The sequence below is a fragment of the Alosa pseudoharengus genome, unplaced genomic scaffold (genome assembly GCF_046254945.1).
Source record: "Alosa pseudoharengus isolate Yale_2024_CS ecotype anadromous, Long Island Sound unplaced genomic scaffold, YU_APseudo_1.1 YU_APseudo_1.1_scf_5, whole genome shotgun sequence".
NCBI classification, from domain to species: Eukaryota; Metazoa; Chordata; class Actinopteri; order Clupeiformes; family Clupeidae; genus Alosa; species Alosa pseudoharengus.
The window spans coordinates 15314354-15339339 of record NW_027468837.1 but is presented as its reverse complement, the minus strand read 5'-3'; the positions used below and the strand labels follow the sequence as shown (position 1 = coordinate 15339339).

Here is a 24986-nt window from a genome sequence, read left to right as displayed (position 1 = left end):
AAACGGGTTAAGATCAACATACAAAAAAAGGTGGTCCTCCTAAACCCTACGGTTCTTGAGATATTCACAGAAAACTGTGTCTGCCCTACCCTCCTTTCGGGGGGTCCAGTCCAGCAGGGGGGCTACAGATCAAAACGAAAAAAAATGGTTCCATGCTATCCATGTGGGGCTACATGCCCACCAAGTTTCGTGTACCCCGGTCTTTCAGTGTCCCGGGAATCCTTGACGGAAAATTGGCCATACAAAAAATAAATAAAAAATCTGACTAAACATATATGACCACCGCTTCGCTGATGAAGATTCAATAACATCTTTGTCGAAAAGTAGCCTAAATCTAGACACACTCTAGTGGCAGCAAATGTAATTTGCAGCCAGGGTCTCCTAGCAACTCTCCGTTGGCTGAACTTCGGTCAGGCCAATCACATCGCGTATAGAGTCGGTGGGCGTGCTTAACATAATGATGACAGTTGGCTAGTTCAAACGTTTGCCAACTTAATAAAAGCTTAACTCGTGTCACACTGTTCGCCAGCAGCAACATCCATCTTATTTGTTTTCAAGTAGCAGGGAATTCAAGCCAAACCGTTGCAACTCTGCCATCAATCATTATGTTAAGCCCACCTAACGACTCTATACACGATTTCATTGGCCTGATTAAGTTTCGATTTCTGGAGCTCACAAGCCAACGGAGAGTTGCTAGACTAGCCCTGGCAGCAAATGTAATTCGCTGCCGCTAGGGGCGCGTCTAGATTTCTAGGCTAGGCGAACAGCAGTCTTTTGAATCAGCTTTGGCCACAACTCTTAGACTTTCCTTAAAAATAAAGATGTATTCAGAGTTTTGCTGACTGGATACGACAAAAGTTTGATCTACCAACTAGCTCCACCGGTGGGAAAACGCATGTGACTCCTGGGTTGTAGCGCTATCCTATTGCATGCAGAGGGAATTTGAAAGACAACCATTTATCCCGCCCCTCGGATTGAGTCCGGCCAATGTTTTCAGACCCAACATCTTGATGTGCGTCTGGCTCGTCAGGCTAGGTGAAAAGTGCTTTAATGACTTGAAAAAAGGAGATGATTTCCAAAATGTAAATCTTACAGCAAGATGTGTATCTCTTTATCCTATCGTCTTGTGTGTGTGAGTGAGTGTGTGTATGTGCGTTTTGTGATGGCACCAGGTGTGTAATACGAAGGGACTGCGTCAGAGGGAATGTAGCTTCATGACACTGACAGCACAGAGGATGGAACTTGTGCCCATCAAACAGGCTTGACCTTTCACAACAACAACAACCATGACAGAAACATAACTTTCATTAGAGGCAGCTAGAAATAAAAATGTGTGTGTGTGTGTGTGTCTGTGTGTTTGTGAAACTCAAACTGCTGAGGATGGCAAAAACAAAGACCGCAGCAGGAAGTATCATCTCACTCGCGGAGATTCTGCTGTGATGTTTTGCAACATGTCCTGTTTAATTATAAAGTGAGGATGATATCCTTTTTTCTCCAATCAATGCAGAAAGCTGTCACCTTTGCAACATGTATGAGTTTAGTTGCATTTTACTGGCCTCTAGTGGACAAGAAATGTAGTGGTTGGTTCATATTACAGCAGGCCTACTGACAGGGAGCTGAATACTGTACTGTAGGTGTTTAAAGGTCACCATTATAATTATAAATTGGTCTAAATTCACGGTTTCTAAAAGTTAATATTTACAATTCCTTTTTACGATTAAATAATTTTCCAGTGTCAATTATTTTTCTATTGACGTAACAGTGCACACACATGCCACTGCCAGACACATAGAGGACATGTGCTGATTATAACTTGAATGACCTGTTATGCCTTAGTCAGCAGTGCTTCTGTTTATCTTTAAAGTGTTTACAAAGAGTGGGGTTACAACCCTTGAGGGCGTGAGTTCATGAGCCCATTGCCCAAGCCAAAATCAACATTTTGGTGAAAGATATTACTTGTGCTTGACCAACTACATTTCAAGGAACAATTACATAAACAAGTACGATAATTCTCTTTACATTGTACATATACATTGCTGAGAAATTGAAATCAATATGGCTCTGGTCAGGCCAGGAGGAAACTGCTCTATGATTCAATGAATGGCTTTTTTGAGGTTTCACTTCATTGGAGGAGATGGACTGACTATAGAGGGCATGAAGCTATATGGTTTAGTTTTAACAGCATAACATACATAAACTCAAGGTTCTTACGTTTCTTATATGTTTGGCAGAATCTCCAAAGCCATAGAGGAGCTGGGTTCATTACAGCATGCAGGACATTATGTCAAGTGCTTTTCAATAATCAGGCTCATTCTCTTTCACATTAAGATGATTACCAGGAGTGAGATTCAAATGTATAGTTTTTTGTGTGTGTACAAAAAACTATAATTTTGCTTGTTTGGCATGTTGTGCTTTGAAGGAGGACCTTTAACGTTAGCAAGAATGCACCACAGCCACAGATGTATACCATGCAGGACATGAGAATAATGGTCTGTTAGTTGCAATTCAATAATCCGGGCCGTCCCAGCCACTCAACCATTAAGATGGATACCAGGAGCTGGGTTCGAACCCACGAGGACATACGTCCATTGGATCTTAACTCCAACGCCTTAACCACTCGGCCATCCTGGTGCTCAAACTTGAAAATACAAGTGATGACATCATCGTTATGTACATCTATATACTGTATGTGCAAAAAATATATAATTTTGCTTGTTTGTTTGGCTTGGCAGCACATGTTGTGTTTTGAAACAGGACCTTTAACGCTAGCAAGAACGCACCACAGCCACAGATGTATACCATGCTGTACCTGTTCAAGAAACGAGCATAGCGATTTGATAGCCTAATCCACTGCATGAAAAAAGGAATTAGCAGGTGAATAATATTGTAGCAAATAGCTTTAAAAAAAACAAACAAAAAAAATAAACATTTATTTCACTCATCTCGCTGAAATGAACGTAGAATGTGGCCTGTTGCGCAAATAAATGAATTAGGGAGATGACCTGCATCTCCGTTAATCAAAACCTAGTTTTCCTAACATCTCCATTGTTGACGTGAAATTATGCAGAATTTAACAGGCAGAATTTAAAAAAACAAAAAATTCCCTGGGGAGAAGCCCCTGGACCCTCCCAAGCCCCTTTTTATGATCCACACTAAAGCTACCTCTTCCAAAATAGGCCAACGTCCCTCTAGCTCTTGAGTATGAACTTCTACAACACTGCCTAGAGCACAACTGTCAGCAGTCAGTAACTGCATAATGTAACTTAATGGCCTGTGTGATTAGAATGTGGATTGCTTGTTTTTGTATTACATTTATAATGAGTAGGCCTAAGCTACTACTCTATATGGTAGGCTATATAAGATTGTAGTGTTACACAAAGGCAGCCACAAAGAAAACTAGATGTACTGCATAGCGGTACAAAATATGACCGCCGCTCAGTCCTGTACATAAATCACACTAATCAATTTGTCTCCATGTTCTACTCCATCCCCCACTCTTGAAACTTTTGTGTTGTTTGGCATGCCTGTGTGTGTGTGTGCGGGCCACACAGAATGGCCTACTGTCGCTGCGAAGGTGAATAGATTTGTAGCACTAGCCAAAAAATGTGTAGCATTGTTATAAAACCTTTAAAATCTCTAAACAATCACAAGTAGGGCAGTTCATCCATTGCAACTGGACTGATGAAAGGTCATGTACACCTGTAGGCTACATTGTATAGGGGAAAGCTGAAGGTATCAGTTTTACTTTTATTTATTAATAAACAAAACAATCCCTGTCATTTCCATGCAGTTTTCATCAAGAAGATAGGTCATGCCATGGATGTTTGTGAATGTTTCTTCTTCTACATATGCAAGATTTTATCTTTAGTTCATATGATATTCAACTTCATTGTCAATGCACAAATTAAATACCAATAGTCTAAAACGAAATGCAGTTTTACATCTAGCCAGTGGTACAAATAACTGACATGTCCAAAAGGGCCTTCATGAAATGTGTTGCTAGATTGTGTGCGTTGCTAGACTGTCGATTTCCCGATAGAAATATTGTTTAATTTTGCGATTGAGATATCCACGCTCTGGCGTCCTCTCTGCGACATGTTCGCCCCCCAGTTTCAGAGCTATTCTAAATGCAAAAATGCATAGAAGGAGTTATGACAAAACACTGACTGTTAACAAACTAGATCCTAGAAAGCTGTTAGCTCTCCTAAGCCCTATAAGCTGGGCCTATTACACATAAATTGTCACTAGGCTATGCTGGCGACCCAAATAAAATCTACTTTGGGAACCAGTGGCTTACAGCAAGGTTTTTCAACTGATTGTGAACCAGGGACCACCATTCTGACTAATTACGTAACGCCAGGACCACCACTGAATAAAAATACTGATTCCCACATTGCAACTACTGAATCCATGGTCAGGGACCACCAGCAATGTCCTCACGGACCACAAGTGGGCCGCAGACCACTGGTTGAAAACCCCTGGCCAGAGCTCCTGGCTTACAGTATCAAGCGGACTTAAGCTGCCACCTCTTGGTGAAAAGTTGTAATACATTTCACGCAGCTGTGTGAATCACAGAAAGCGCATATGAAGTGGCAACTTCTAAATGGGACCCACTGTACAGTAGCTGAAGGTCTGTGGCTAAAGCAGCCATAATGAAGGTGTTATCATTGTTTGGATACTTCACACGCACATGCTTTTTAATCGCATAGACTACAACTACCAAGGTGGAATCAAGCACATCGATTCCCCTCTCACGCCCTAAACACGAACTTCAAACAAACAAACAAGCGTCTCAGTCTCACACATGTATAGCCATAGGCAAAACTGTATCAGACATAACGTTGGTAAATCATCCATCGCACAGAATGATTTTTGTAGCACGTGCAACAGGTACAGCCCTGCCCTGGATACATCTCTCAAAGTGCCCTTTAAAACGTTTGGTTTAAATGGAGATGTAGATCATCACGGGTGCGTTAATAAATCTACATTGTGACGAGTTGACACAAATTAATCACTTTGCCGAATTTATGTAGTCAATTACGTCGCCTCAGTCCTGGTTAGCCTACTTTACTTTGAACCATGCTCTTCCTTACTTGAAACACCTTTGAAAATAGAGGATTGAAGTAGCTAGTGGGTGTTTGGGAATGAATGTTAGCAGATGCTTTTTGAGACTTGTGGTCTTAATGCAAAATTTTACAAAGCACTGACAGGGCCACCAAGGACTGTGAGCCAATCAACAGCAGAAAAACCTATTTAGCAAGCAGAAATGTCCCAGCCTTTAGGATGCTTCATAGACAGGTTATCTTTCAGGTATATTTTCCATTAAAAAACCATTGCGTTAGAAAACGCGTTGTGGCTAACTCACTTAGCTCCTGTTACTATGGTCAGAAAAGAATGAAATGACAGTCGAAAGATTTGCTTGGTAACCGCATTTATGGTTTTCTACTTTCTTGGGGCAGCCATGGCCTACTGGTTAGCGCTTTGGACTTGTAACCGGAGGGTTGCCAGTTCGAACCCCGACTAGTAGAAACTGCTGAAGTGCCCTTGAGCAAGGCACCTAACCCCTCACTGCTCCCCAAGCGCCGCTGTAGCAGGCAGCTCACTGCGCCGGGATTAGTGTGTGCTTCACCTCACTGTGTGCTGAGTGTGTTTCACTAATTCATTGATTGGGATAAATGCAGAGACACAGGATCAAAAGAGTATATATAGTTAATTCCTCCTTACTGATATTCCCATGCTTGAATGAAACACAAACATCAGTAGTAGTAGTTCTCTTCATGGAACACATCTGCGAAAAGTTGTTTTCCAGCGGCCCTCACTCCTGCAGTTGCAGCTACCTGTTGATATTCGCGATGCAGGTGGGAGATAGTTGATACTTGTTTTTGTAGGTCTCTGTGTTTCTGCAATAGTGTGAATCAACAGTGGGTAGGCCCTTCAACCAGTCCTTAAGGAAATCTTTGTCATCAGTTTCAAGCTTTGCATGCTTACCACTCTTAGGTCCAGGTTTAGACGGACACCCTGCTGCTTGTTCATCATGGTGGATAGGGGGTTTATTAAGCCAGGCCCCCACTTTGAAAACCACTGTATTAAAGGAACACGCCACCCAAAATCAGTAGTGATATATGTTCTTACCGTAACTTTCACGAGTTGAGTCGTACCTCTCCCGCGTCGGTAGATGCACTCAAACGCTCTGTCGCGCGGCGCGAATGTGTTAGCATGTTGCTATGCTAGCGGGCTCTGCCGTGGCCGTAGAGAGAGGCACATAGCAGTATTCAAACACCTCCACGTTTTACCTACTTAAATACAGTTGCACGAGTAGTTGATGAAAAATGTTAGGGCACACAACATGAAACGTGACGATTTTCCAAGCGAATAAACATGAGAACTACAATGTGTGGCGCAATAGCACTTGGGAGTACTTCGACCTAGCGTGGTAATATTATTAACACCTAATTGTAGATCCTATCCACCACAGAGTTTAGAATCCATGCTGGATCGACCCTCAGCCTCTCCCTCCCCTCTGAGCGAGAGAGGCACACACACTAGAGATGCGCTGATGGGCTATTATTTCAACCATAACTGCATAGCAAAACTTATCATCCATCAGCCATCCATCAGCACCAAAGTTTGTTGACCAATTTTCAAAACGGCACCTGCCCACCATCCGCTGGTTGTTTTAATGTAGGCTATATGGGTGATGCAGCGCTGCTGACGTGAGGCTAGAAAGCCCTTGCCTGTTCTAGAAAGACTGATCTAATGCAGCAAATATATTAAAAGGCAAAAGTCGTACATTGGCTAGGCCTATCCCCAGAATATCAGCAGCAAACTCAGTCTCTGTCGCGCAAAACAGTCTCCAAATAAAACGCACATCGGCCTGTTGCCTATTCTGCCAGCTTGTGACAATATATCGTCCAAAATGCTTGATTGCATTGCATTCTCCACATTTTTAGCTACATTTTCATGTACCACATCAGCATTTTTGTTCAGTGAATCTTTTGTAAATTGCTTTACAATTACCGTCGGGCCCTTGTCAGCAGACTTCGGCTTGCCTCTTGCCATATTCACTCCTTGTCTTCCGATGTCATTTCTGAGTCATCTACAGATGTTCACCTCCCTAAATAGAACCAACTTCAACCTGTGTTATATCCTAGATGAGACTGCCTGGGTTATTTTGATTAGATATTAGCCTATATATAAAACACATAATTGTAGCCTACCATTCAGGGAATAGGCATTTAAAAGAGAGACAGAGAGTGATATGACTAAGAAATGACATCGGGCGATGGCAGTGCGAGATGTTCAGAACGTAAGAGCTAAAACTTCTACAAACTCACTAACATCCACAGCGGAAAAAGAAGGTAAGAAAAATAGTCGGAAAACTTAGATGTGTAAGGCAAGCAAGCAAGTTTGGCGGTTGTTACTAAAAATGTGAACATGCACGTTGCATTGTTGTGCGGTGGACTTTCAGAATGAATGGAGTCGGAGTTTCTTTAATATCGAGGCGTCATATTTGTCCGATGGCCTGCTATAAAATGAATTGCAATGTCTGTCTGAAAAAGACGCGCTCGTGCAGTCAAAATGAATGGGAGTCTTCAGAACAGGCTTGTCAGTCAACCTGACATAACAGTGTGTAAAGTAGCCTATAATGTGAATGACTTGTTATTTTATCAAGGATTTCTTTCTTTTTGCAAAAAATAAAGTACAATAGGCATTAATTAGTAGGCCAGGAGCATGCTGAAATTATGTGGCAAATTGCGTTTTTTATTACAATGATAAAATTGTAAAAGGACGTGACCGAAGCTGAGGCAAGCCAGGCAATAGGCCTATAGGCCCGACGGTAATTGTAAAGCAATTTACAAAAGATTCACTGAACAAAAATGCTGATGTGGTACATGAAAATGTAGCTAAAAATGTGGAGAATGCAATGCAATCAAGCATTTTGGACGATATATTGTCACAAGCTGGCAGAATAGGCAACAGGCCGATGTGCGTTTTATTTGGAGACTGTTTTGCGCGACAGAGACTGAGTTTGCTGCTGATATTCTGGGGATAGGCCTAGCCAATGTACGACTTTTGCCTTTTAATATATTTGCTGCATTAGATCAGTCTTTCTAGAACAGGCAAGGGCTTTCTAGCCTCACGTCAGCAGCGCTGCATCACCCATATAGCCTACATTAAAACAACCAGCGGATGGTGGGCAGGTGCCGTTTTGAAAATTGGTCAACAAACTTTGGTGCTGATGGATGGCTGATGGATGATAAGTTTTGCTATGCAGTTATGGTTGAAATAATAGCCCATCAGCGCATCTCTAGTGTGTGTGCCTCTCTCGCTCAGAGGGGAGGGAGAGGCTGAGGGTCGATCCAGCATGGATTCTAAACTCTGTGGTGGATAGGATCTACAATTAGGTGTTAATAATATTACCACGCTAGGTCGAAGTACTCCCAAGTGCTATTGCGCCACACATTGTAGTTCTCATGTTCATTCGCTTGGAAAATCGTCACGTTTCATGTTGTGTGCCCTAACATTTTTCATCAACTACTCGTGCAACTGTATTTAAGTAGGTAAAACGTGGAGGTGTTTGAATACTGCTATGTGCCTCTCTCTACGGCCACGGCAGAGCCCGCTAGCATAGCAACATGCTAACACATTCGCGCCGCGCGACAGAGCGTTTGAGTGCACCTACCGACGCGGGAGAGGTACGACTCAACTCGTGAAAGTTACGGTAAGAACATATATCACTACTGATTTTGGGTGGCGTGTTCCTTTAAGCCACTCTGAAATGGTTCTTTCAGGGAGACCAACAGTGGAGGAAAAAAGTCCCTTGCACTTGCGGTGATGGAAATAGGAGACAGTGGTGATGTTTCTCAAAAATAGCCAGGTTTTATTTCCACCTTTGCGGATGAGCATGCGTACCAGTATGGAGAAATTGGAAAAAGAAAAAAAAAAAAAAAAAACTCCAAACAATAATCTCAAATCAATCACTAAACTTCCAAAATATATAAAAATTAACTTTGACAACCCTTTTCAATCATAGGGCAAACTGCTGCAAATCACAAAACGAGTGTTAGGCCTATAAGCAGGGCCAATCACTTGCTCACCTCAGACCATTCTACCTCCTTCTGCCCTCAACCATAGTCCCACCAGAGAATTTAACTCTGCCGACTAAACCAATGCACAATCAATTAATCAATCAACTAACAAAACGCATCTTCTCTATATAAATATCCAATAATACATTCCATACCATAAAACCCAGTTTCATAACAAGGCAATCCTATTATCTAATTTCATAACCTAATACATAGCATACATAACCAGAACGTCCCAAACACCCCTCTTGCCCTGCACACTTGACCTCTGCTTGTGCAGTACGTCACACTCCACGAACGTATTAGGACTTTTTCCAGGTCCAGGAACCCCTCCAACTCAAACCGGCCTTGCAGCTTTTGCCCAAACTTTGTGATATTAGGCACAAGGATGACGTATTCATCATCCCTATTGGCGTGGATGATTGCACGCTGCACGAGTGTTAAAACAAAGTTAAGGTCTTGAGGCAGGACCTCAAACTTTGCAGTCTGTGTTAAACACTGTTTCATGAAGGTAGGCCTTCTTAAGTCGTCTTCAGACAGCATCTGAAGCTGTTCGAGAAAATTCTCCCTGACTTCATTTAACGCGTCGGTGGCAACATGCAGGTAAGCCAGATGCTGCTCAAGGATTGCGTTTGGGTCTTTGGGGTCTTTTGGCATCGCCGTGATGTTCAAAAACAAAGCCCCATCGAGGTGCGCCAGGACAACACCACAACAGTTTCTGAGCGCCTTCCACCCTTTCAATGAGTAGGCCTGCAGGTCTACATGCTTCCTAACAAGGAAGTAATGGTTTTGGACCTTGAGGTCCGGTGGAAGAAACAGGTAATTCAAACCTGAGGTCACGGCCGTGACCTCTTCGAGCTCGACATAGACGCCGTCAATGTCGAAACTACATTTTAAAAAGGAGGGGGGCTGGCACACGGTGCTGGCGTGAAGGGGAACCCTCACGTCAGACCGTAAAAAACAATCAACGCTTGGCGCTGGAACCCAAGCGGCTTCGAGATTGCGAGCATTCTCGATGGCCGTGAGAATATGGACAACATCAACGTCCTCAAATTCCATACTTGATGCTAGAGAAATGCTACTAGCTTAGCGAAGGACTAGCGATAGCAAAATGCCAATATTCTGTACAACTGTGTCCTTGCGACTTTCCATCGGGTCTTTTCTCCGTCCCCAGACCAGGAAGCGCTATTGTCCGGCACAATGAAAAGTTTGCTGAATGTCCGTGTTCCCTCAACCTTCAGTTGGCCACCCTGAAAGTAAGGCTTATATTGTCCCGTATGCGTTTGTGGTTTGCAGTTGCTGCAACCATGCTGGATGCTGTTCGTGTTTGTGTGTGCAAATAAAGTGTGTTTGTAAATCACGTTGTCCGTTCTTTGGATTTAGCTCCCGTATGAAATAAACTGTAGCCGTAACGGGCAACCGCACCGTTACACACACTTTTAGGCTTGTTCCATCCTGAAGCTTCAGTTGGTAGGACATTGATGAATTGCCTCGGGATACTCCAGCAGCTTTCTTTTGCTTGATGTTAATCTTCGAGACCAAAGTGGTAATGTATAACCGACGTTCTTCCCAGGTGTCCATTGCCCATATCTTCTGAAATATCCACTGCCGCTGCTCTTCTGTAATGTCTTGACAGTGTCGAGTTGAGGCTTGCTGACAGAATTTAGAGTTGCAGGGAGGACCCATAGCCTTTGCAGTAATTTCTTTACCATCTTTGGTCTTGTATGACATTCCTTTGAGACGTTTTTGCTTGGATTCATTTTCTTTCCATGTTCAAGTTTTTTTATTTCTTTTCTTTTTGTTGACATTTTCTTCATCCTCCTGTTCTGGAGTTGTTGCCACCACATCTTCATTTTCAGACTCATCACAGGATGGAGAATAGTTTGGATCACAGATTACATTATCATTATCAGATGTGTCCTCTTCACAACCTGTCAGCTTGGCATCTTCATCAAAGAGTACTGCATCAAAAACAGGATCTTGTATTGGTTCAATGCTGATTTCATTGTCATCAGTGAATTGGACCTGATTGGTGTCTGAATTGTCATCATCTACAAAAAAGGAAAAAAGAAAACATTGCAGCACTTTGTGTATGGTCTCAATGAAAAGCATTCATTGTATTGTGATCAGTTGAATTAAGCTACATCATGAATGTTCAAAGTGGCAGAAATAATGATTGAAAAGACAGAAAATGGTCAACATTTTAACGGCCACAAGTTCTAGAGCATTTCCATACCTTGCTTATGCTAGCTATATGGACTTATTTCACTGACTAAAATGCAGACTAAAAATATCAATAAAACTCAATAATAAGATTAAACAACTTTGCATAATTCATAGCCTAGCCTTTATTAATAAGAGGTAAATGTGTATTATAGCAAAGAATGTCATCATTTACCAATTGGGGGCGAGCTCTGAATCAAGGAAATTAGTTCTGCAAAAGTAGCCATCATCTTGGAAAACTAATAAAATGGCCTAAATCACATTTTATTTTGATTTTGATTTTATTTGTCCACACGGAGACGCTTTTTAGGTTAAACGCAGAGGTTTTGCTTCGTCTTGGCCGAGCTTCCAAACGAATCCTGTAAACGCACTGCCCGAAACCGCACCTTTCTGAAACCTGGTCCCAGAGTGGAGAAATCTGAAACCGTAGCCCGTTTGAATTAGTTTAGACAGCGAAACCGCACATCCTACTTGCGTATCGATGATGTCATTGCCACACCTCAGCTGCCCTGGACTTGCACTTATAGTATTGCCTAACAATACTAGTTTTCATACATGACATTACCTACGATTACACTCCGTAAGATAAATATCACAACTGGTGCTGCGCAGCACCGATAGCTTATGACTTGGTGGACTGAACACTGTTTTTCCCGGTGTTTTTTTATGCATTCTAGCTACTGTCAGTGACGCGAGAGAACTTAAGTTATTAGGAAAGTGCGGTGTAAGTTTAGGCTACATTAATTTGTGCGTAGTGCCAGTGTCATTCATTTATTTTACATGTCTTACAACATATGCATTCACAGTCGAGTGAAATCAGATATAAGCATAGGCTACAAAGACGCTTAGAACTCACGTTAAGCCGATGGTAGCACACTGAATGCGCGATTTGATGCCGGCAAAAGTATTGACTGTTACTAATGAAGGTTTTATAGCAATAGTATAAATGTGGCGACAGAATAGCCTAGAACTTGGGTAAGCCTTGCGTTTAGTAGCCTAATTGCGGTGGTAGCCAAAACTAATGTGAATCACGGACTATCCTACAACCAAAGAAAGTAAAGGTGATTAGTAGGCCTACCTGCATTAGCCAAATATAGGACGGGACTGCACCCTTCACAAACCGTAAAATAAAGTTTATTAGTTTTACAGTTGACTACAGTTGACAGTTCACCATCAGTCCACACAAACAATTCTGGTTTCCTTGCACTAGCCATTTGGTCGTAGCCTATTCTGTCTGTTTGTAAAGCGCAAATTTTGGTCAATTTCTGTAAAGAAACAGTGCCACCTATAGGCCTGGAGTATGAAGTAACGTGTTGAGTCGTGTTGAGATGGATCCGTTTGGACGCAAATATTCTTGATGCGGTTTCAGGAAAGACGGAGGAAAAAAAGATCGGTTTCGTACGTGTGGACTAGCCCTAAGTCACACACTTGATATAGGCCATTATCTTAAAGGGTTAAAATCACATGACTGATCAACTGAGGGTGTAGGCAATTTTACCGCTAGCGAAGCGGTCATATAGGGATTGTCAACGTTCCCCCCCCCCCCCCCCCGTCATCTACTTCCTGAATTTTTGGTCAACGATACCTGGGGCACCAAAACACCGGGACACATGAAATTTGGTGGGTATGTAGCCCCACTAGACTTTTACGGAAAAATTCCGCTTGGTCCCCGGGGCCCCTCCCCCCCCCACACCCCTGCTCTGGGCCCCCCGAAAACCAAAAAATGCAGTTTTTCCTAAATAACTACCTGAACCGTGCCACTGAGGATGAAGAATTTTTTATGGTAAGTTGGTCTCAAGGGCCAACATCAATGATGCAATGATGACCACCCACACCCAGTAATCAATGATCAACTAGATACAGCGTGGAAGCGCGATTTCTTCCTACCGTAGCTTAGGCCTACTTGTCCAAAATGGCCCATACAGCATCCAGACCCCCGGCCTCCACTACCCTGCTTCTTTCTCTACACCTATGTCCTTTAGAAATCCATGACCTCACGAAAGGGGTTGAACCGGGCAAGCAGCGGGCCGACAAGGCAAGGAGGAGATGGTAGAGGTGGTATTCCCTGAAAGCCCTGATGACATTCCGCGGGCTATCGATGCAAACCTGCTGGCAGAGCGTCTCAACTTCTCTCTCCCCGAACAGTGCGTCACCCTCCTGTGGCCAATGGATAAAGCACTTTCAAATCCTCGATTAGCTTGTTGTATCCTGTTTGGTCTTCCCTATTTCTAAAGACTAATAAGAAAGATATCAACATTGAACACTACACAAACAGTAATTTATTTATTTTTCGTTTAGGCGATTTATTTTTTATATTGACGTAAGAGTTGACGGATCCAATAAAAAAGGTTCCGGATCCAACGTCGGAGGTGCCGGAACATGTTCCGGCTCAAATTAAGCCCTGCACACACACACACGTACGCATGCACACATACACACACAGACAGAAACACACACATTCACACACACACATCCACAAACACACACACATATACACACACACACAGGCACGCACATACCATCGGTACCGGCAATTAGAAGGGCCGATACATAATTACAAATTCAGTAGGATTAAAGGAAAACCAAATATTCATCATAATAATTTGGCTGCATTTCCAGTATTGGCGTTACTAGTAGTTTGTCCACCAGATGGCGCATCGTTGCAGCGAGACGTAACTTTGTTGGAAGTTAATCTAAAGTGGGTTGGAACAACAATAGACGCTTCCTACAAGGGCAACACTGTAGTTTACCGCAGAGAACGTCTAATAAGGGTAGGATGATTTTGACATGAAATGTAATTCCCATTTCATCTTGAAGCCAAAATAAATCTGAGAATGTTTATCAGACATGCTTGGTTTTTACTGCAGGTAGGCTACGCTAATCTTATACAAGTTAATATCAATAGCCTGGGACCTAGGTAAAATAATGTTACCATTAGCATTGGTTGAGTGATGGAGGCCAATTTGGTTATTGGAGTATTTGTATAAATGCACATGTCACCAAAAAAGATGAAGCAAGGAAAAAGAAATCCTCTGACAAGGATTCTGCAAATTCTTTCAAATCTGTTTGGACAATGGATTTGCAAGCTGTACTGCAGTGTCCAAAAACCCAAGCCAGCAGTATGTACTACAAATATCGTTACAGATATCTTTACCTCGAGAGACAATGAAGACCCAGTACCCCCCAAAGAGACAAAAATATCAGTTTGGGGGGGGGGGGCAGATAAGTTTTCTGATATTGTGAAAAAATATCATTACATTTGGCTACAATACAAGTCAACTCCTATTTTCACTAGGAAAATTTTAATGTAAAGCGATTTCAGACACCCTTAAAATGGACCGTACCATTTATAACCACCGTGGCGCTAGAAGCAACGGAGATAGAGACTTCTTTTACTGTCTATGGATAGAGAACTACTTCAAATAAATAGCAGGCCTACATGCTAGTATTTGAATTTGTTTTTAATTGGTTAGTATTGTTTTTACATTCTGGTTATCAGATTCTTGTAGGTTACCGCTCTGTAGTTCTTCTGTGGTAGGCTAGTATGTTTTTTTCATAGTATGCTCCTTAATCACATTAAAGATTGCTCAGGTTTCACATATCTCTACACAATTGTGTTGATTTGACACTGACTACCATAGACTATAATTGGTTTCTGTTTATACAGTAGGCCTAGAGAGGGTTGGATCTTACCTCCAGGTCTTATGAAATCTAAAACGGAGTGTCTATTCGTACCCCTGGTACGAATAGCCTTGGCCACGCAACTGGGCTATTCACACCCTGTTACATAACAACAAAAACATGTTGCTCGCGTGCCCAAAAAACATGGCCGACATTTGTTTTTTCGTCAGCAGAAAGTGAAGAATTCTGAACGGTTTCAGCACTAATATCTGTTCATATTAAAGTTGAGATGGAAAAGTTGTGTTTTATTTTCATAATCTTTGTTAAGCGAACACATACAACCATCAGTTTGTTAGCTAACAGAAATTTCGTGAATATGACATTCAGGCCTATAAACTATAAGTTTACCTGCAAACCTCAAATTCTTGTTGAAGCAGATAGTGCAGTGGTCACAGCCAAGGGCTGGCACCTGGGAGACCGGGGTTCGATTCCCGTATGATGCGTTTTGGCGGAGTGAGTTTGCATGTGTACCAACGTCTCTGGAGAGAAGGCGCGCAATTTGAATAAGAAATCGGTTCTCAAACGGAAGTTTTGATTGCAACAATTAGCTAGTTCATGCACCAGGGTGTAAATAGCATGCAGTACTATAAACACCTGGGTACGAATAGCATCAACTTCTAACTGTACATTGATGCAAACAGCATACCTTATTCAGAGTGATTACACAGCTGAGCTATTCACACTCTGTTATGTAACAACAAAAAACATGTTGCTTGTTTTAAAAAAAAAAAATATCATTACATTGTGTGATCAATATGCCAGATTAAATGCACAGGGGTGCAAATAGCATACACTGATATTTGTACCAGACAAGGTACTAATAGAACACATTGCTGTGTGCACCGGGGTACGAATAGCATACATTGATATTTGTACCAGACGAGGTACTAATAGAACACATTGCTGTGTGCACCGGGGTACGAATAGCATACATTGATATTTGTACCAGACGGGGTACTAATATGACACATTGCTGTGTGCACCGGGGTACGGATAGAATTCACTTCTTATTGCACCAGGGTACGAATAGCATACACTACTAATTGTACCAGGGGTGCAAATAGCCTTACCCAATCTAAAAATAAACCAAATCAATGTCATGAAATAGGCAATAGGCTTCTTGGTATTACTTTTACTAATTAGAATGGTATTTCAGTGCACTTAACTTCTAACTTTTGAGAGTTGATCAAAAAGTTCTCTTTTGGATATATAATAACAATGAGATATTCTGTAGCCTACTGATTATCAGTTTGTCGCATGTTTAGACCTGTATGTGTGTTGCACAACACATGTTGCATTTGGCGATCACGATGGGGATTGATATGGTAGTGGATGATGGTCATAGAAGAAGTGAAGGAGCAGTACCCCCCAATTATGGTGGGGTAATTCGCACTCTGCTTGTAGGGGTTACAAAGTACTTACTCTGGAGAGGACTGAGTGGGACAGGATCTAGTCTAGGTCCCCCACACTCAATGCCTATGGCCTCAATGTTCAGGTGAGTGAACAGGTTGTTTACTGTTTAGCAGCTTGGCCTGACAACAGCTTCTTAGACAGGGTAAAGTGGGCTTCAGAAGGTGGCCGTCTGAAGTGTGTGTGAGGTAACCCCCTACTTTACTTAGGTCTAGCTAAACAGGTGAGGCGCCCCTACCCCCAGGTAAGTAGCACAATACACTACAGTAAATTAAATGGACACTAGAGTAAATTAAACAAACATTTACAGCTGTTATTCCCTCTAATGTTTACTCAAGAATAAACACAGAGCTTAAGGAAAATTATTCAAATACAAAATGGTTAACATCCCCATGGGTCAGGAAGCTCCAAATTGTATGGTTTCATTAATACAGTCACTTAGTAAGAAATCTCAGACAGAGCTGTAACACATTTTTCTCATTTCTCTCCTTGGTTCTGAAAATTCAATAGGAGTGCATGTACTGTAGGCCTACTGTAGCCAGGGCACAGACAGATAGGTCTTTTCAGTTTTCATTAGGCTATTGTCTACTCAGAGATCATAGGCTATAAGGCTACATCTTATTGATTAAATTCAAAGCTAATTTTAATAGCCTAGAAATCTAGAAGCACCCTAGCGGCAGCAAATATGTTATTGCCTAGTCTGGCTTGTCAGGCTATAATTTTAATGTTTATCACCGTGAACTACCACCATTAGCAAGCTGGTGTCTTGCAGATTCACGTGCTGTGCGTGTGGCCACTGAGTGAAATGACGTGTAATGTAGACTACTGTAAACAGAAAACGACGTGTGGAGTTGGGTTAGTTAAACAACTACAGTAGCCTATGTCGTCGGCTTATGACGATTTAGAAAAGGTTTGCCTACTCTACTTTTATGAACTAGGTCTACTAACCTAAGCTACTATTACATAGTAACCTAAACAGAATATGTTATGAACGTTCAGCCTTAGATTTTCGAAGCTGCCAGGTTATTGAAATGGATGGACCATGACATGGTTAAAACGGGTTTGATAGCCTACTTCATTAAACATTTTATTCTCTATCTCTAAGCTGAATACTATTGCATGTTCAGATAGGCTAACTGCCAAGTGACCTTACCGTGCTCCCAAAAGTCTCCTGCAGCACTGTGCCTGCGTGCACTTTCTGAGAGTTCACTGAATGTATGACGTCACAGATTGGTGGCCGCAAGGCATTTCAATTAACACAGAACATTTTTATTTTTGTAAATTTCTAATTTCACAAACTATTAATGAGACATTTTAGCGAATATTCACGTTGGAGCTAGCGGAAGTATTTCAAATTTTAAAAAGTAAAAAACGGGTCTTGTCAAAAGGGCACTTGGACATCAAAGGGGCAAAAGGGCAGATGCTAGAGCCCCTGTAGCCCCCCTTCTCTGCACGTGCCTGCCAGTGTGTGTGTTAGTGTCAGTGCCGTAACCGTTGCTGTACAGTTCAGTTCAGTAGGTGCTGTTAACGTTTGCGTGCTTGCGTGTGTGTGTGCGTGCACGGAATGCACAGCAGTGCAATGTCCCTTCCAGTGCGAGAGTGTATGTGTGGGCACACAATGCAGCGTTAGTTCGTTCAGTTCACACAGTTCTGTTCAGCTGCACACGTCGCCTGTGTGTTTGTGGACAGGGGCGGAGCCAAAGGGGTGGCCGGGGGGGCACTGGACACCCCTGAAATCTGATTGGACCTTCCCAGGTGCCACCCCAGATGATTGACATGTCACGGCACCGCACGTCTTGTTGAAAAGAGCCTGTTGCATTTTGTAATCGGTAATACCTGTTGACTGCTATATCCCTCCTGTGCAGTAGCTGGCGCTATGTATCACAAAGAGTTGTCATTCACCCACTGTCCACCAGCAAGCATTATACAGAGAAGAAGAAGAGAGTCAAACGCTCACAGAGAATATCGGCAGGGAGGATTTTTTGCACAGGACAGCAGCAGCCTACTTGACGGATAGTAAAATACACGTTCTAAGGTAAGTTTTCTTTTGTAAAGAATCATTGTTTAAAGTCACTTTTATGTTAAGTTAGGAGAACGTTTTCTGTAGTTTCATTTTTCTGATATGTAGGGATGGGCAAAGCGAGGCTTTATGAAACACTGAAATGTTCGAAGCAATTGTGCCGAATTGTTCCGAAGCTTTGAAACAATTCCGACACCTCAGAGCTGTTTAGGGTGAAACAAATCTGTCAAATGCTTCGTATTGGAGATGTAGTCTTTAAAGTTTGTGGCTTGCTGTGTTACCTGTGTTCAGTCTTTGTCAAAAGCTAAGCAGCATGCCCTTGGTCAATTACTGGATGGGAGACCACATGAAGTCACAATAAAGAGAATCTTATTGCTGCCACTATGTGTTCTCTAAATCACTTTCTTCTTATAAAAACTCTTGCTTAAAAGAAAGCTACACTGTTAATTGAACGCACGGGCACGCCTGGCGACACCGGTGAAATGCACCGAAGGTTCACTTAACTTTGGTCACATGACATGGGGATTTTGAACGATGTTTCGAAGCAGTGGTCACATGACATGGCTGTTTTGAACCATGTTTCGAAGCAGTGTTTCGAAACACTTGTGCTTCGAAGCCTCGACACTGATTCGAGACGTCGGTTTCGAAAGTCACACCCCGGGTGATATGTTCCCCTACAAGCCATGAGTCGCATCTATTTAGAAACTTCTTTCACAAAATCCAAGACCAAGAACAGACAGACTATGTAACTGGACACATAGAGGCCAAAAAGATTGAGAATTCTACCGGGAATGTTAATGAAGGGAATGTTAATGAAGACGAAGGAGTGAATGGCAGCAAGCTGGCGAGCTGGGAGACAACGAGGTAATTGTAAAGCAATTTACAAAAGATTCACTTAACAAAAATGCTGATGTCATACATGAAAAAATAGCTAGAGATGTGGAGAATGCAATGCAATCAAGCATTTTGGGCGATGTCGAGGCACACGCTGGCAGCAGAGCAAATGCTCCAAGAGAGCGAGAGACAAAAAAAGATTTTAAAAGAATTTGAAAGAACATGCAAACTCTCAACGACGCTATAGGCTACTAAAGAAGCTACCCTGATTTTAGAGACCGTTCACATGCATTTCTTAACCAGTATGGACATTTAATCTGGAAAGCCATGTTATTCAACTAGCACACAGAATAGGGTGACCAGACCTCCTGGTTTAACTGGGACAGTCCCGATTTTGAGTTGCGTGTCCTGAGTCCTGACAAAAGCCTGTCGCCGGGATGCTAAAATGTTAAAGTGTGTCTTATAATAGACCGATCATTAATTAAACCGTACCAAGACTATAGCCTAAAGCGTCTGGCATATGAGTCTGCATAATCTTTGCAGCCAACCTTACAGTGTATCTCTGTAATCACTGTTGCAATGCCTTGTCATATCTGCCTCGTTTTAATGGTTAGAACAATGCTGAAGAGTCATCATTCTCAAAATAGAGAAGTAACAAGACTTGTGTACTTTTTGCATAGGGTGAGTTGAGAATGAAAAGGCAGGGGGAGCTCTATAACTACTTTGCAAAGAGAAGCAAGTCAGGCAGCCCTGGCATCAGCAGTCATGACAGCTTGCACACTAGTCAGGAGAGTCAACATGAGATACCCAGCCCGCCATCACCAGGTCAGAGTAACTACAGAGGTAGTCCCATGTTCAGTAATTAATTTTAATTTTAGAATTTAGATTTTAAAGAATCTTCAGAATTTTTATTTAAATTGTTGGTTACTGATATTGTGTGTTTTTAAAATGATGGCTGAGTATTAAAATATTCTTCTACAATGTAGCTTCATTGAGGGAGGACACAGACACCTCTGACCAGGATGATGATCTAGAGCCAGTTGTTCAAGTTGCAGTGGACCACTTCCCAGCTGTATCCACGTTTGCTCCTCCAAAAGGACCCAGTGGTAGGCCTACTTACCTACAGTTAAATTTGCTTTATGGCTGCAGTTCATTATTAAAATTCTGGATCCCTTAACTGTTTCTTTAACCATTTATTATTTGTTTCCAGACATTTCAAGATCCATTTCAAAGCGGAAGGTCCTGTTCAGCCATCTGCATCACCGCTAGGCTTCTGCAATTGGAAGAAGGCATTGAATAAAGACTCTGGTTTTAATCTCCACTCAAAATCTGAACTTCATATAAATGCAATGTATGCTTGGAGCATGTATAGAAGGGGTACAGAGATGAACACGTCAATGTTAAATTCAATGAATGAGAACCGTCAAAAGAAAGTGGAAGAAAACAGAAATGACATAAAAACGATAGCAAGTGTACTGCTTTTGACTGCAACACAAAATATTGCCTAGAGGGGGCATCGAGAGTCTGAGGACTCCGACAATAAGGGAAACTTTTTGGCCTGACCAATTTATTGAGAAAAGGTTGGAAGAATGTGGGAATGCTAAGTACACCAGTCACCAAATCCAAAATGAAATTCTTCAGGGCTTAGCTGACATGGTACAGAGAGAAATAATAAGAGAAGTGAAAGAACATAAAGTGTTCAGAGTGATAGCCGATGAAACAAAAGACTTGCAAAAAAAGGAACAAATGTCTATAGTTTTACGGTATTATTACAATGGTGCCATCAATGAAAGTTTCTTGTGCTTCCAAGCAGCTGACAGCCTCAATGCAGCTGGTCTTAGTCAAATGATTATCAGTTGTTTAGAGGGACATGGTCTGGACTACAGAAATAACCTTGTTGGGCAAGGGTACGACGGTGCAGCTGTCATGAGCGGCAAACATTCTGGGGTGTCTGCAAGGATTCAAAGCAATGCCAGATTTGCATTTTATGTGCATTGTAATGCACACTGCTTGAATTTGGTTCTTGTTGATGCTACAAAAGCGGTGCCTGAAGTGGTTGACTTTTTTTGTACTTTTGCAGCAGCTGTATAACTTTGTATCTGGCTCTTATGTGCATGTGAAGTGGCTTGCTGTTCAGAAAGAGCTGTACCCACAGCAGCAGCCTAGGGAGCTACAGGCACTGTCAGACACAAGGTGGGCATGCAGATACACAGCATGCCGTAATCTGAGGGACAGACTTCCAGTCGTTCTTAGACTGTTGCAGGATCTTGGACTTGAAAGAAGTGGAGATAGGTCAGTTGAGGCGAGGGGTCTTCTTTCTCAGATCGATTTACAGTTCATAGGGCTATTAGTCACCTTTTGTAAAGTGCTTGGTGATGCCAAATGTCTGTCTGACATGCTCCATTCAAGCACACTTGATCTAGCTAGGGCTGTGGATCTAGTAGGTGCACTTACAGACACTTTCCAGGATAATAGGAATAAAAAATACTTTGGTGAAATGGGCTTTGTGCTTCTATTTCACGTCTTTCATATTACTGCGCAAGTAGTCCATTTCACAACCCTTGATATAATGAACTGTGCCAGGTTCAAATCAAGCAATGATGTTTTCAAATCTGTAGTTAAAGATCTACGGAAAAAGGGCAAAGACGTCAGCCAGCATCACCCCCCCATCTCGACAAAAGACCTACAACTGCTGCTCAGCAACCCAGATGTGCTCTCTCCCAACACAGCTCGTGGACTCGTCAGGAAGGTGTGGTTTGATGTACAGCTACATCTGGCAAGACGAGGCAGAGGGCAATTGGGACCTCACTCAAGACTCTTTCCTTCTAAAGAAAGACGAGAATGGCAACGAATATATCACTCTCGCATACAATGCTGAGACAAAAAATCACAAAGATGCCAAAGACCCGTGCAGAGCAAATTACCGAAGCTACATCTTCGCGGAGCCTGACAACCCAAACTGTCCCGTTGCCAGCTTTAAAAAGTATCGCTCCCTTTGCCCCCCTGACGCCACATCTTTCTACCTGCACCCTCTCAAAAAGGACCAGCTGATACTAAACCAAGAAGCTGTATGGTACTCTCGGGAACCCATGGGTCATAACATAAATGTTACCCCAAATCAGCCAGGCAGCGGGTCTCTCCCGGAAATATACAAACCATAGCCTGCGCAGCACAGCTGTCCAACTCCTGTCTCAGGCTGGTCTGGAGAGTCGCGAAATAATGTCTGTGACTGGGCACAGATGTGAGGGGAGTCTGAGGAGCTACTGGACTCCATCACTGACAGAGAGATAAAAGTGGAGCAAAGTCCTCTCCTTTCATCCCGGCAATGGCAGCAAATCCGGTGAGCCATAATTACATAGCGTAACTGAGTTGACATTTTAAACATCAGGCTAACAGCTGTTGTTTTCTCAGGTGTGTCAATGACAGCGCCCGCCAAGAAGCAGATGAAGAAAGAAACATCAACATCCCCAAAGAAATCCCATTCTCATTGTCCCATTTTACTATAAATGGCAATGTTCAGTTCAACTTCAATAATAAATAGGGTGTTCTTTCGAACGTTACCATTAGGCTATTTAACGGCCTATTTAGCATCCCCCCCCCCTTCTTTTTGCGTGGAAGCGACAATCACCTTTCAATTATTCAATTATTATTGTTAAATCAATATTTTGTTGCCGGTGTTGATTGCTTTAGTGGGTAGCCGTGTAATAAGCGGGATAATGTATAGAACGCCCGGTCATTGTCGGGAAATAGGTCCCTTCAGGGCGTTCTATACATTATCCCTTACTTGTTGACATTACAAACAGACACATTTAAACAACTTCAAAAGTTGTTTATTTTTATACAAATAGTAAAATACAGAAAATTAATTAACTATAGCAGCTTTTAGCATTCTTTACATTTTCTGTTTAATGTAACATACAGTACAAGATGCAGTGCAAGATTCTTCATATTCCATGTGTTCTAATACTCCATGCATTCTAATAAAATTGTTCTTTTTCTCACTCTTTCGCAGTTTGAAACATTTTTTTAAAGTGTTGTGTATGGTGTTCTGTTGATTGATGCTCGTTGAGGGCCTTAACTATCTGTGTGCTCTCAAAATTGACAACCTTAATTGAGGCCAGGTCATGTGACTTCTACTTAAGCCTCACCTGTTACCAATAAACAGTCTCTGCTCATTTCACCCAAGCCTGTGTTGGTGCCTGCTCATTTTTGTCTTTGTCTCCAGTCAGCAGTTCAGTTCAGTTTGTAACATGTTCCATAACAGATTAAACGTTCAACATCAAGTGCAAGACTTCAATAACAATCTACACATTTAACAATTCCATTACATTTTTAAGCAGCTTGTTAACTTCAAAAATACATAACTAAAACATTAAACCTACAGCTACCAGCCACTATCCAACGTATTCATACATGGTTAAAGTAATATGTGCTGAAAATGGTTACCAGCTCTGCTAACCCATTGACTCGCTGTAGGGTGAAGTTTGAAGCTCTGCATTTCAGACAAATGTCTGAGGTTAGGCCCCACCGCTCCACACACAATCTGCACCCTACCAGACTAGAGCAGCATGAAGACAGCACAGGTTCATTCATTGGCCCTGTGGGGAAAGGTACAACATGCATGTTATGATTATGGGATTTGGCAGGCGTTTTTGTCCAAAGCTACATACAAATACAAAACAATACTTAAATTTAACAGGGGACCATTTAAAATCTTGGTCAGACTACATTTAGGATAATTGCAATGATAAACAACAACGTCAATTCAATAGCCTAATGAAAATGAAGTAAAATAGCAATGATAAAATAGTGTCCATTCCATCAATAATTATCAAAACATGGTAAGACTACATGGAACATTTTGACACTATAGTGTCTTCCTCAGAGTGAACCTGCAACCGATCAGTGTGCTCTGCTGTCCTACTGAGAAGCACCTGACTGCACAGTTTCCTAAGGACGTTGCGTGGCATGCCCTACTAATCAAAGGTACCTTTGCAGACTAAACAGGCAAACAACGCCTTTATCTCCTCAGCTTGCTGTGATGAAATCACAAGGCATGTTGTTGCATTGCTGAGTTATACCAGGCTCCTTAAAGAGGCAGCAACTCCACCAAGCTCCTGTGCTACAGACAGCACATTTTCAATTTTCCTGGATATTTCTTCTAGACCGCCCCCTCCATCTCCATTACCCTGGAAATCCAGAGTTCTCGCGAGAGCACAATTTGAATTGTGCCCGCAAGATACTCTGGCCACGAGCAATGATCCAAATTTCTTCTACCTCTCGAGCGAGAGGGACCAATCAAATCGGTGTAGGCGGGACAAAGGCGAGCTGCACTGATGACGACGGTGCTGCGACGTCCGGAATCATCTAGAAAACATTGCAAGATAGCTACCGATGAACACCAGTTGTTTGAAACGGCTTTGGCCGCTACAATAAAAGATTTAGATTTAGCTTTTCAACTAAAAGAGGAGCAGATAATCGCCCTCAAATCGTTCCTTTGCAAGAACTGGATACGTCACACCGTGAATTGTTGTGATTGGTCGTAGCGTTATCCAACTGCGTGCAGTGAGAGTTTCAAATGCATGCTTGGTGCCGCCCCTCGATTTGGGCCGTTTTCATTACTCGTGGCCAGACCCTTAATCTGAAAGATTCCAGGGTCTGGTTTACCAGGCTACATCTCCATGGCTATTAAGACAAAACAGAACTGGTTAAATCACATCCTACGTGTA

General features: G+C 42.3%; 1 non-coding gene across 1 annotated transcript; it reads right to left on the bottom strand.

Moving 5' to 3' along the window:
* Positions 1-2548: 2548 nt before the first annotated feature.
* Positions 2549-2631, bottom strand: trnal-uaa (transfer RNA leucine (anticodon UAA)). Its single transcript has one exon. It is a non-coding gene; the product is annotated as a tRNA-Leu (tRNA).
* Between the last annotated feature and the right edge of the window lie 22355 nt (positions 2632-24986).